Source organism: Drosophila obscura, unplaced genomic scaffold (genome assembly GCF_018151105.1).
Source record: "Drosophila obscura isolate BZ-5 IFL unplaced genomic scaffold, ASM1815110v1 contig_84, whole genome shotgun sequence".
NCBI classification, from domain to species: Eukaryota; Metazoa; Arthropoda; class Insecta; order Diptera; family Drosophilidae; genus Drosophila; species Drosophila obscura.
The window spans coordinates 783230-795099 of NW_024542877.1; the positions used below are offsets into that span (position 1 = coordinate 783230).

At 42.0% G+C, this 11870-nt stretch overlaps 1 protein-coding gene across 1 annotated transcript in view; it reads left to right on the top strand.

Annotated features, from left to right (window-relative positions):
• LOC111068985 (neurobeachin) overlaps positions 1–11870 on the top strand; it is a 179867-nt gene that overhangs the window by 84200 nt on the left and 83797 nt on the right. The gene's annotated exons all lie outside the window — the stretch shown is intronic.

Sequence of the window (11870 nt, forward strand, 5' to 3'; positions counted from 1 at the left end):
GTCCTGCCTTAACACTTAACTCGATGGATTACTGCCATATCTCCGCTATCCCCTCAAGCAATTTGTTCCACACCAAATACAAGAAATACAGAATATATGCAACAGAATTTTGCACTTTACTCATATCAAAGGGGTTTCCTTTCCCCCTTTTTTTCCCCACTTCCTTTTTGTTGTTGTTGTTGTTTGAATGTGGGAATTGTCTAAAAGAAATACACACTCGTACATAAACATATAAAATAAAAAATAAAAACGAAAACTTTTCTTTACTTGACTAACGTTCTCCTTTCTCTCTCCCTCTCCCTCTCGTTCTTTTTCTTTGGTTTCTTTTTCAGGTGAGTAAACGCAATTTTCCTTGGGGTTGACACACGAATGGAGCGAGAATGATGGCCTGAAAAGGTAGGTGCCTGGGTGCCTGGGTGCGACGGAAGGGAACGGAAGGACACACTGATGTGTAAAAGTGAAATCCCCTTTGATGTTACTCTTCCGCCGCATTATCCGTGCTCTTCATGCGGTTTAACCTGCCCCACCATCACCCGAAAGTGAGTGAAATCTATTAATATATGTACTGGTACGGGTGGTAGTATACGTGGTGCCTCTCAGGTAGGGTCTGAGGGATCTTTAAGGTGCACTCCTCACGCCTCGTGCAGCGGAAGTTGCACGGATATATATGGCCATATATATATGTATGTGGCCCAAACAGGAAACGGATATCCAGAGCAGGAGCAAGAGCAACAGCAGGAGGTGGAGCAGATGTAGGCGTAGAAATCTGATTGGTTCTGTGTGTGGGGAGCAGCTGCATGGTCAAAATCCTGCTAATTGCTTCATTAAATGTTTGCCTAATTTCGTTCGAATTAGCTTGGATCCCACTCCCATTCCCACCACCTCTGAAGTGGGCTTGTGTGTGGGAGGCTTAATGACCGACACTCCAATGCTGCCATGCCACATGCCACATGCCACAGACATACCATGGCCATTATATGAACTCAATCACCCTTTTCCTTACGTTTTGCTGCCTACTTCGACTTTTAACGGTTGTTTGCAGTGCGTGCTTTTTTGGGGGGTGGTGTAAAGCTCTGCCTAGATGGCGCCGCTTGGCAAAAACTCACCACAAAGAGAGCCCAGAGAGCGCGAGGGATGCGTGTGTGGTGCGTTTACAATTTAAGAGAGCGCCCATAATATTTGTTGTTTGTTATTAAGTGTTTTTTTTTTTTTATTATTTTTTATCTGAAAATAAAGAAAGTTGATACATGCGCGATCTTGCAGAGGTCTTAGCAAGTGTATTTTAATGCAATTATTGTAGAGAAATGCTGTTGAAATCCGTCCAAAGTGCCGCTAAATGTAGAAGTATTTTTTTTCTACAGTATTCGTACTTTTAGTGCGTACGGTCGTTCTCTCACACAATGGATAGAATACTTCTATAACCCTCTACCTCTTCGTCATATTTTTGTCTGTCGCCTCGGAAAACATTCTTCCAATGCACTAATTAAAGGTGCAATAAATAATAAATAATTAATAAAAAATCATCCAATAGCCTCTCTCACTCTTGCTCTTGCTCTTTTATTTGTTCCATATTTCCGCTCCCCCAGCTATTAATCACTTCACATAATCTTCTCCTACGCCTTAGGCGCTCCTAAGCCGCCACTTAGTGCATGATCGTGCATGTTCACTTTATTTAAACAGCCTCTCTCCTTCGCTCTCTCTCTCTCTCTGCTACTATTGAAAGCTTTTCACCACCAAAGAGCGCAGCGGGTGGCAGTGTGGGAAGCCAAAGAGCGAAGGAGCAATGCTTCGGCAAAAGAAGCAGCAGCACAGCAGCAGCAGCAAAAAAGAAGTGGAACAGAAAAAGCAGCAACAAAAACTACAGGCAGGCAGGCAGCAGCAGCAAAGTTACGCGCCAACCAGCCTCCCAGACTTCGTTCTAGTTCGGCTCTCGGTCGGCTTTCGGCTTTCGGTCGGCAGCGGCAGCAGCAGCAGCAGCCAGCCAGCATAGCAGGGCAAAGATATCTTCTTTAACGGGATAAATCTCGCTGCTGCTGATGGGCGCCGCAGTCTGTTTCCAAAACGGGCGTCTAACGGTCGTCGTGCGCGGCAAAACGGTAACACGGGGCTCCCTACTCAACATTTACAGTTACAACAGACAGCCCGCCGCAGCAGCCGCGGCAGTAACGCAAAAGAGAGACAGAAGCCGAAAGAAAGAGCAAAGTGAAGAGCAAGCGGCAAATGCAAATGCAAACAAGAAGAACGGCAGGCAGATGCAGAAGATTAGAATGAAGTTGAAGTTGAATGTGAATGTGAAGAATAGCAAGAGCATCAGCAAAACGAAGCGAAGGAAGTTTTGGGTAGAGGCGAAGGAACAAGAATAACAAAAGGCAAAGTCGAAGAACGTAAATGAGCAACAATAAAATAAACAATAATACGAACACATAAAGCAAAAAGAATGCCCACGAAGTAAAGATAAGAATAAAGTGCACAAAACAAACCAAACAATTAGCAGAAAGAAAACAAGAAGAGACCGATAAAAGCAAACGCACAAAAGAAATGCCGCATCCGTTAACGCGCGCCTAAAAAAAAAAACAACACGTGTGTTACAAAAAAAAAAAAATACTCCAACTAAAAAAAATAGAGCGTTTTTTTCGTTGCATTCAAAAATTGTTTTTTTTTCTCATATTTTTTTTTACTGTTCAATGTTAAATGTGACCAAAGAAGTGCTGCAAATAATTCTACTAATAAAAAATCGAAAATAAATTTTAAGAAAAATAAAACTAAATCTTAAGAAACGGTAATAGGGTGTGTGTGTGTGTGTGCGTGTTTATTTGTTTGCTTGTGATGTACGTGTGTGTGTGTTTTGTTGAAACAAAACAACAATAAAAAATATACAACAAATAAATGATAGAAGGAAACACAAGGGACACAAAAAAAACACCGAAATCTGGCAAATAAAAAGAAACACACACAAAAAGAGGGAAAAACAAAAAACGAGAGAGAGAAACGAGAAATGAAATGAGCAAGAAGAACTAGTGAATGGGAAGGGGAATGGCACATAAAGAAATGGGTGGCCGTAGCGGTAGAGGGAAGCTATAGAAATTGCTAAAAAAAAACAACAGCAACAAAACATAATATGTATAAATTTGGTGTGTGTGTGTGTATGTGTGTGATAGCATCATCCACATCATTATCAATGATTATTAATTTGCCCATACATATTCCCATAATGGAAGCCCATTCTTTATATGTGCCAGAAATTGAACTCCTTTTTTTTCCACCTACCATTTCTCTCAGGAATTTTGTGTTGGACTTTTTTTTATTTCCGCTCTGTTTTCCGAAAAATTTGGAAATAGTTCCTTAGCAATAATTACATATAGTCAAACGGGTAGAGTAGAAGATCCTTTGCTGAACTTTTCGTTCAACTTGAACCCCTTTAGGGCATAACTATTCTTGCAATATGTCACTCTGCTTACCAGCTTTAATTTTAGTTGGATAAATAAATTGATAATTATCAACTATAATTATAATTCGATATACACTAATATTCTATGGCATTTCGATTGATTCTATATTTTCAACTCATTTGAAATATTAAGAGTTTCCAAGAACTTCTTGGCCAGAAGCAATAAATTGAAATTGGAACTATTTTTTTGTCCACAAAATTGGAATTTTATCAATCGAATGAAGTTCAATCTTAAAATAGATTTATGCACATGCATAATTAAATCTGTTAACAATTGAAAAGAAAGCGAGGAGAGCTCAACCTATTCTTTTGTCTCCCTTTTTGATATTCAGATTTTGATTGATTCCTGCACTACTGCAGATTGCAGAATTTACACCAAGACATAGAGAGAGAGGGAGAGAGGCAGAGAGACACTGGCCTGAGATTAGTATTCGTATTGTTCTCCGTATTGAAGGGGAGCTGCCCATAATTTAATCACTATTTCAATGGAAAGATCATCATCATGTTGCTCATGCCGTCCTCTGTTTATTACAAAGCGAGTGCGAGTATATCTGGTCCAATTTGTTATACAATTTCTTGGAATCCCCCAGTTAACAGAGACTATGTTTTGACTAATTGTGCATATGATTTTGGGGCTGTTGTTGTTTGCCACATCTCTTGTGTGGCATCAATAGACTCCCACCCCCCTGGAATCCGTTTGCTGGGAAATGCAAATGCATCTAATTTAATAAAGCACACACACACAGAGCATGGCACTGCACGGACTGCACTCTGGCTTTCACGGGCAGCATTTTTGACCTCAAGACACTCACAAATACACTCACTAAAACACACAAATACAAATTTAAACAGCACTTGGTGGAAATGGAAATGGCATTGTTTTCAATATCCAATGTTGAAGTTGCCAATTTTATGATTAACTCAAAATGCTTGACCCTGCCAATGCTGAAGCTAAACGCTGAGGCCACAAAGTGAAATTCGGCTGGGAAATTACAGTGCCTTTAAGTAGGTTATGGTCAATATATTGTAGCTATACAACAGATACGAAATGATTTAATTTTAAAGTGAATATTTATGGCCGGTTCCACAGAGTTTCTCTGTCCATGTTTTTGATTTTTATTTCAATTGATTTTGGTTGAATAAAAACAGGAAATATGCACAAGCCATAGCCACAGCAGACCCTCAAAGAAAGTTCTTTAGCCATGTGATAATTTTTGAAGAATATTAAAGATGTAGCTTCAAGGCATTTAGTTTTCTGCCCCTTTTTGATAGGTTTTTTCTTAAAGATTGTGTCGAGATTGTAATGAAGAAATGTTTTACCCATTAGTAAATGTATTTCTGATTATATTTTCCCAATGATTGTTGGCATCTATCGCTTATATGTGTATACATTTGAAAATCTCTACAAATGTTACGTATCTTAAAAATACTTACTTATCCCCAAGAAAATCTGGCAACTGTTTGGATATGGTTTATTTTTTTCTGCCAGTTTCAATTGCAATTGCATTGATTTGTGGCCGTGTAAAAGTGCTTCAATCACGGCACGGGTCGATCTCTTTGCCAGGTCGTCGCAGCAGCTTTTCTTTGGCAGCAGTTTTTTCTTTTTTATACGAGCATTTCCCTTTGTGTTGATGTATGGGGCGGAGCAGAAGTGTAAATAAAGGAAAAGTCGTGCCCGTTGTACAAGCACTCAAAAGTGGCTGTTGGCTGGTGGCTGCCACATACGCACCTTCAGAGACGGTCGCTGCCTCTCACCACCTGCAGTTTGTCCACGTTTGTGTGTGTGTGTGGCACGTTTCTGTTGGGCTCCATTTTGGGTTTCCTTTTTCTTTGGCCCTTTACTTGATTTACTCTGCTCTCTCTCTCTATCCTGTTCCACTTCCATGTGCTATGTCATCGATGTTTGCACGTTTCGCTTTATTTATTTGGAAATCTTTTCTTATTCCGTCTCTCGTGTCTCCCTCTCTCTCTGTCTCCTTTTTTGATTTTTATGCGCTCACAAAGTGTATTTGCTTAAAAATCAATTACGTCATCATTGTAAAATGCCAATTGAAGGATATATGTATGTGTGTATGTATGTATGTATAACGATGGCAACTCTGGCAACTGTCAGGCTTCCCTGACTCTCGTTCTTCACTCCTTCACATTTGTTTGCTACACTCCCGTCACGCCATTGGGTCCTTCCACTTGTGTCAATACTTATCCCCCCAGAACGAAATTACGGCCCCTCTATCTGGCTTTACCTGCCCACTCACCTGCGGGTGCACATCTGTTTCTGTCACATGTCTCGCCCGAAACAACCATAGCGGAGAGGCATTGGGGCAGCATCATTGTTTGCACCATATTTTATTTATATTTTGTCAATTTTTGTGCAACTTTTGCCCATCCGCACCGCTTAACCTTTGCGTGTGCGCTTGTGTGTGTGTGTCAGAGGGTGGGACAAGGACCAAAAGGTCCTTCATCTTCAATGGCAAATGTAATAACGCAGCAGATTTGACAGCAGCTTCTACGCTCCTTTGGGCCATTTCATTTTGTGGCAAACATTTTTCAATGGCCGTCAAATAATGCAGCAGCAGCAACAGCAGCCCCTGACACTGAAATGTGTCTCTGTGTGTGTGTGTGTGTGGATTGAAGGGAAAACGTGATAAAATTGGGATCGGAGCAAATTCCATTCAATTATTGGTGGCTTTGTGTTTGTGAACATATTACATATGTAAATGGTTCTCCAACGCCCTTGGGTTATAAATGGGTTTTAATTCGAATTTATTTTTGTGTGTTATTTTCTATTAATATGACAAATGAGCGATAATTGGTCGATTAATATGTTTGTGCATTGTTTACACAACGCCTGGCAGGGAAATTCTCATCAGCGAATCGAAAGAAAACGAAAAGAATTACCAGATTCGGATTCAGATTTGGATTATTATGGCATAAGGAGGGATGCGGATGGGGTAACCCCCATTGAAATACTCGACAGACGATTATCGTTTGTGCCACCATCACTGCCACGGGCACAGCCAAATGGTGGACAAAAGAAAGGCCAAATGAATTGGCTGTGGATGTCTCATGCTGACGAGTCCTGGGGGGCGTTTCGCTCATCGGCAATATTGAACGGGAACGCATGAAACCGGCAAAACACACACATTTAAGCCTTAACCATTGGAGTGCTTGGAGGCCAGCAGCTGTCGCCCCACCCCCTTCCCAAACCATCTGCCTGTCTGTCTGTCTGTCTGTGTGTGTTGGCCATTCAATTCAAACAGATTTCCCGATGAAAACGATGTAAAAAAAAAAGAAGAGAAGAACTGTAATTCAGTTAAGTGTTCTTTTGAGCGTATGGGTGGCCGCATGCTGCATGCTGCATGTGTGCTCTGTGCCCACATGAAATTTCATATTTTTAATGACCAACGGGTGAAAGAATGAATGGAATATGGAAAGGAAAGGAAAGGAAAGGAAAGAAAGAAATTGCGCAAAAGTGCGGGGGGTTGGTGGTAAGGCAAGCGATGCAAGAAACTCAAAAGCAAACATCACTGGGATCTGCTGCAGGACCTGCCACTGCTGCTGGTGCTCTTGCAGCAAGGATGGCAGAGGATGGGAAATAAAATAAAATCCATATATGCATATTTTGCATTTATTAAAAAGACAGAGAGAGAGGCGAAATGGGGGTGGGAACGTATGGAATTTGAATTCAAAGGATATGGATATATTGTATGAAAAATAAAGGAAAATATGCAACATGCAACATGCAGCACATTCCATTGCCCGTCTTAAAGTGTTCTCTCTCTCTCTCTTTTTGATTAATTTTTTATTATTCCGAGAGACAGAGAGAGAGAGAGAGAGAGCGGAGAGAGCGAGTGAGCTCGAGCTCTTGCCGCAAAATCACAGCGTGGCAGAATCCGCCGCGGGCTGCACTTGCAATTGAACTGAACTCTTCATGTGCCTCCTGCTCCTCATGGTGCTCCTGCTGCTTCTTCTGTAGAGATGTTCTTAATGGTTCAGTTGTTTGGTTAGCAAATTGAACGAAAACAAACTTGAAAAGTTCTTAGCAGCCAGCCGCATGCCGCAGCCCGATGATAGCATGGGAATGCAGCTGCAAGTTTCCCCTTCCATTTCCCCATTAAAATCTGCCAACTTAAAGTTCTTTTGCAGCGATTCGTTTTTTTTTTTTTTTTTAATTTTCCATAATTTGTGTGGAAATTCAGAGGCAGATATCGATTCCATTCGATTCATAATCCCATCTCAACGACAGACTTTAACGGAGCAAATCGAATGCCAGGCCCTGGAATGCAATGCCCTGCCAATGCTGAGGCTGGGAGGGGCATTTGTGAATAATTCAATTCAATGAATTTGACACTGCCACTGCCTACTGCCCCCCACACTGCCACTGCCACTGCCACTGCCCACCCTGTGCCCCCCACACTGCAAGGGGCAGTGGCATTCAATTGAATACCAAAACAGATGAACAGATGATAGATATATTCATGACCCCGACTCCTCTGCCCCCCGGGGACCTACGATGACCGCAGAGTGCGTGGCATAATGATCATGTTTCCGTTGGTTTCTGTGGTCCACTCGTGAATGTAAATTACAGAAATTGCAATTGCAATTGCAGGACACACCAGGAGTCTGGAGTCTAGCCCAGTGCCCCAACTCGCCAATTCAATTTATTCTGTTTCATTGAGTTTGTTGTAATTGTTTCAAAATTGTCAGAATTGCTGCTGCTGCTGCTGCTGCTGTTGGTACTGGCTGTGCGGCATGTGGCAAGGGCAAGGTTGTTGCTGCACGGAGGGCGGGAAGCATTTAAAAATTGATGTTGCAACAGAAGCAAACGTAGATGCAGATGCAGAGACAGAGGCACAGTAAAAAAGAGGTTAACATGACCTGCCCTCGGCCTAAGGTCCGTGTCCGTGTGCCCCCCTTGCCTCGTGTGCTGTGGCCTGGCCCCCCATAACAATAACGAACGACGCAACACTTATGTTGGTTTACTTTTTGTTGCTGCCACCACCACCAGCACCACCTCACCCCTTGCAGCACACTCTGCTGGATGGCTGCCGCACAATGAAGTGGAAGTGGATGTGGATGTGGCAGTGGCAGTATCCAGCACCAGCACCAGCAATAGCCGTAAAGAAAGTACTGCCACTGCCACTGCTGCCACATTCCACATTCCACATGCTACTACATGCTACATGCTGCATGCTGCATGACAGTTGCTGTTGAAATATAACCTTCACTTGGAGCAGCCCATCTGCAGCAGCAGCAGCCGGTCAAAGCCTTAAAGTTGTTTGGTTTTGTTGTTGTTTATTCTTTTTTTTTATTATTATTATTTTTTTTTTTTAAGGCCAAACTCAGTGCAAAAAGCCAGGGAAATACTCGGGGATATCGTGCAGATATCGTGTGATGAAGGAAAGACGTGACAGAAAGCACTGGGAATTATGTCTGAAAATTGCATAAAGATATGAAAACGCAGCAAAGTATTGAGTTGCAGTTAAGCGCTCTTAAGAGCTCTTAAGCGTTCTTCAGTGCTCTTTCAGCTATAGTTTAAATCCACCGTTTGAGCTGTAAATATGTACACTTACCACATATGCAGTTTTTTTTTCAGTTTTGGCTGCATTTTAAGATACTGTTTTATCGGAATAGTCGGAAAATCAGTCATAAAAAAAAAACTTTCTGCATTCGGGAATGAAATTAATGGCAACTTCCTGCTTCTAGCTATCCCTCTTCTTCAGCGACCATAATCAGAGTTGCATTGTGTGTAGATGAACAGAGAGGGAGAGAGAGAGCGCAAATTACAGCAAAAGAATGCAGCAAATATAGAGAGAAAGAGAGTGATAGCGGTGAAGGTGGGGGAAAGTTCTGCCGCTTAAACGGCGAAAAAAATATAGCTTTTACTTTTTTTTTTTTTTTTTTTAATGGCTTTCAATGATTAAATTGTTGATACCAATTTTAAGCTGCCCACCCCCCCGCACTCTCTTTTTCTCTACCTCCCTCCTTTGTGTGCCGCTCGTTAGCATCTTGTTGTTGTTTTTGACCAAGTTTCCACAGAGAGGAAAACAGCCAGGGACGAAGCCTGCCAGCTGGGTTGGTTGCGAGGGGTGGTGGGTGGCGAATTCCATGTAAACTTTAACGTGGGCATAACAATGTGCCCTTAACTTGGCCCAGACACTGCTGGCTGCTGCTGCTGCAGTTCTTTCCTACGCTCTCTCGTCTCCTCGCTCCTCTCTTCTGTCTGCTTTCTCCACACTCTCCTTCTGTCTCTCTGTCAATTTCAATGTGCAATTACTTGGAATTTGTTTGAAGTTTCCAAAGCAGCAGCAGCAAAAAGTTTTTTCATTCCTTCAGGGTCTCCTTTTCCTTTTCCTCCACCTCCTCGTCCTCTTCCTCCTTCGTGGCACATACACACACACGCATTAAAAATTTAATTACCATTCCATGGACATCCCACAAATCGAAATGAGAAATTTATTCAAGCAAAAAAATACACTTCGAATCCTTAAGCATTCCATCCATCCACTGCGAAAGTGGATTCGATCTAACGAATGTTGATGCGCGAAAAAAGCCACAGGCCTGGAGGGGCATTTTCGCCCATTTAACTTATGGTTTCATTAATTATTAGAATATTGAATCCATAGATTAATATTCATCTAAAATTGATCGCATAAATCATCCAAAATTTCGTAGCCGCTTCTGACATTCGCAAAAAATGCAGCCTTCCTTTTTTTCTGTTAATAAAACAAGACTTTACTTTAGATATTTACGGATAAGAAATCCCTCCAAATTTAATTTGGCTATAGTTAAGTTTTTCCTTTTTTTTTGTTATGTTTTTAAAGTGTCTTGTGAGCGTTTATTCTGATTCAATGTCTTAAACAACGCCCCCGACCCCCCTGGCCATCTTTTGATGTATTGTGTGTTGGCTAAATCCGTTTCGCGTCCTATGCATGGCGCGTCTGTGAGCCGTAAGTCGCCGCTTCTGGTGTCCATTTCGAATCCTGAAACGAGGGACTTAGCCACGGCCGATGCCATGGCGAATAACTAGAGGACACGTTGTGAATTTTGATGGGGAGCAAAAAAAGGCTGAGGAGGGGGAATAGGATATAGAGCAGGAGTTGGTCTCTGTTTTGCCCTTTTCCGCATCATTGCCTCCTCCTCCTCCTCCTTGGGCACCGCACCAGAATGAGGTGGCAAGAAAAAAAAAAGGGGTGTGCGTGGCGGATGCGGTGCGGATCCAGAGGGTTTGGCTAACATGAAAAGCGCTCGGTTTTTCCACCCTTTTATTACTGTTTTATTTTATGATTATTATGACTTTTGATGTCAGTCAAATGGCTGTAAATATCAATCGAGGTCAGAGGTTAAAAATCTGTTGTAAACACACACAACACACACAGACACTAAACTGTTTGCTTCGTTGCAGTTTCCAATTGCCATGTTCACTTCGATTTCGATTTAGTTTTTATGACGTCAGTTTATCAAAAATATCGACAGTGAAGCAACTCGAAACTATTTCAATTCCCCAATGCATACGGATACGGATATGTGTGTGTGTGTGTGTGTGTGTGTGTGTGTGCAACAAACAATAAATAAATCTATCTGCCACACGGCCAGCCAGCCAGCCAGCCATCAGTAGGGCAGTGGCAGGGACAGGAGCAGGCGCTATCCTCTCTCCATTCAGACAATAATCGTAATAATAATGACAGCAACACCGATGTACCAATCGATGCGCAAGAAGCCAAGGCAATGGCTGTAAACAATCTGCGGAAAATGATGCAGGGGAAGGAGTAGTAGCGGGAGTAGCAGGAGGAGCAGAAAAGCCAATCAATGGAGAGAGACGAGCCGAGCGACAGAGAGAGAAACGGAACGAAAAATAGTATACAATTTTCAATGCATGAGCAAACTCCCAAACAACTTCGCATTTTTTTTCCCATGAATAACGAATGAGCTGCCATTCTCTGAATGTTTTTACTGTTATTTCTGCCTCGGCCGGAGTTGCCTGACTCTTTGCTGCTTATCGATTATTAATCGATAGTTGAAACCCAAGGATTAGTCTGCTTTAAAAGGCGACTAACTCGGGAGAAACTATTTAGGCAATAGTTAGGCAATAATGGTGAGATTTCGATACTAAATTGAATGCCACATTTGGCATAAAGTTATCCATTCTATATATTTCTGGTTGAAAGAGTGACCTTGGCAGCCTTTTGCTGTCTCTCCTGCTTCCTTTTGCCTGCAACTTCCTCCTGCCCGTTTGGCAATTTTCTTCTCTGATTTCTCTGTTGGCTTTAAGAGTTTCCTACCCCTCTTTCTCTCTCTCTCTGTCTCTGTCTTTTGTTGTGGCCATTTCCTTGGGGTTTAGTTTTATGTTTGTTTTATGAATATCCTTCATTTTATTTCTTAAACAAACACACAACTGAAAATGCCACACACACGCACACAC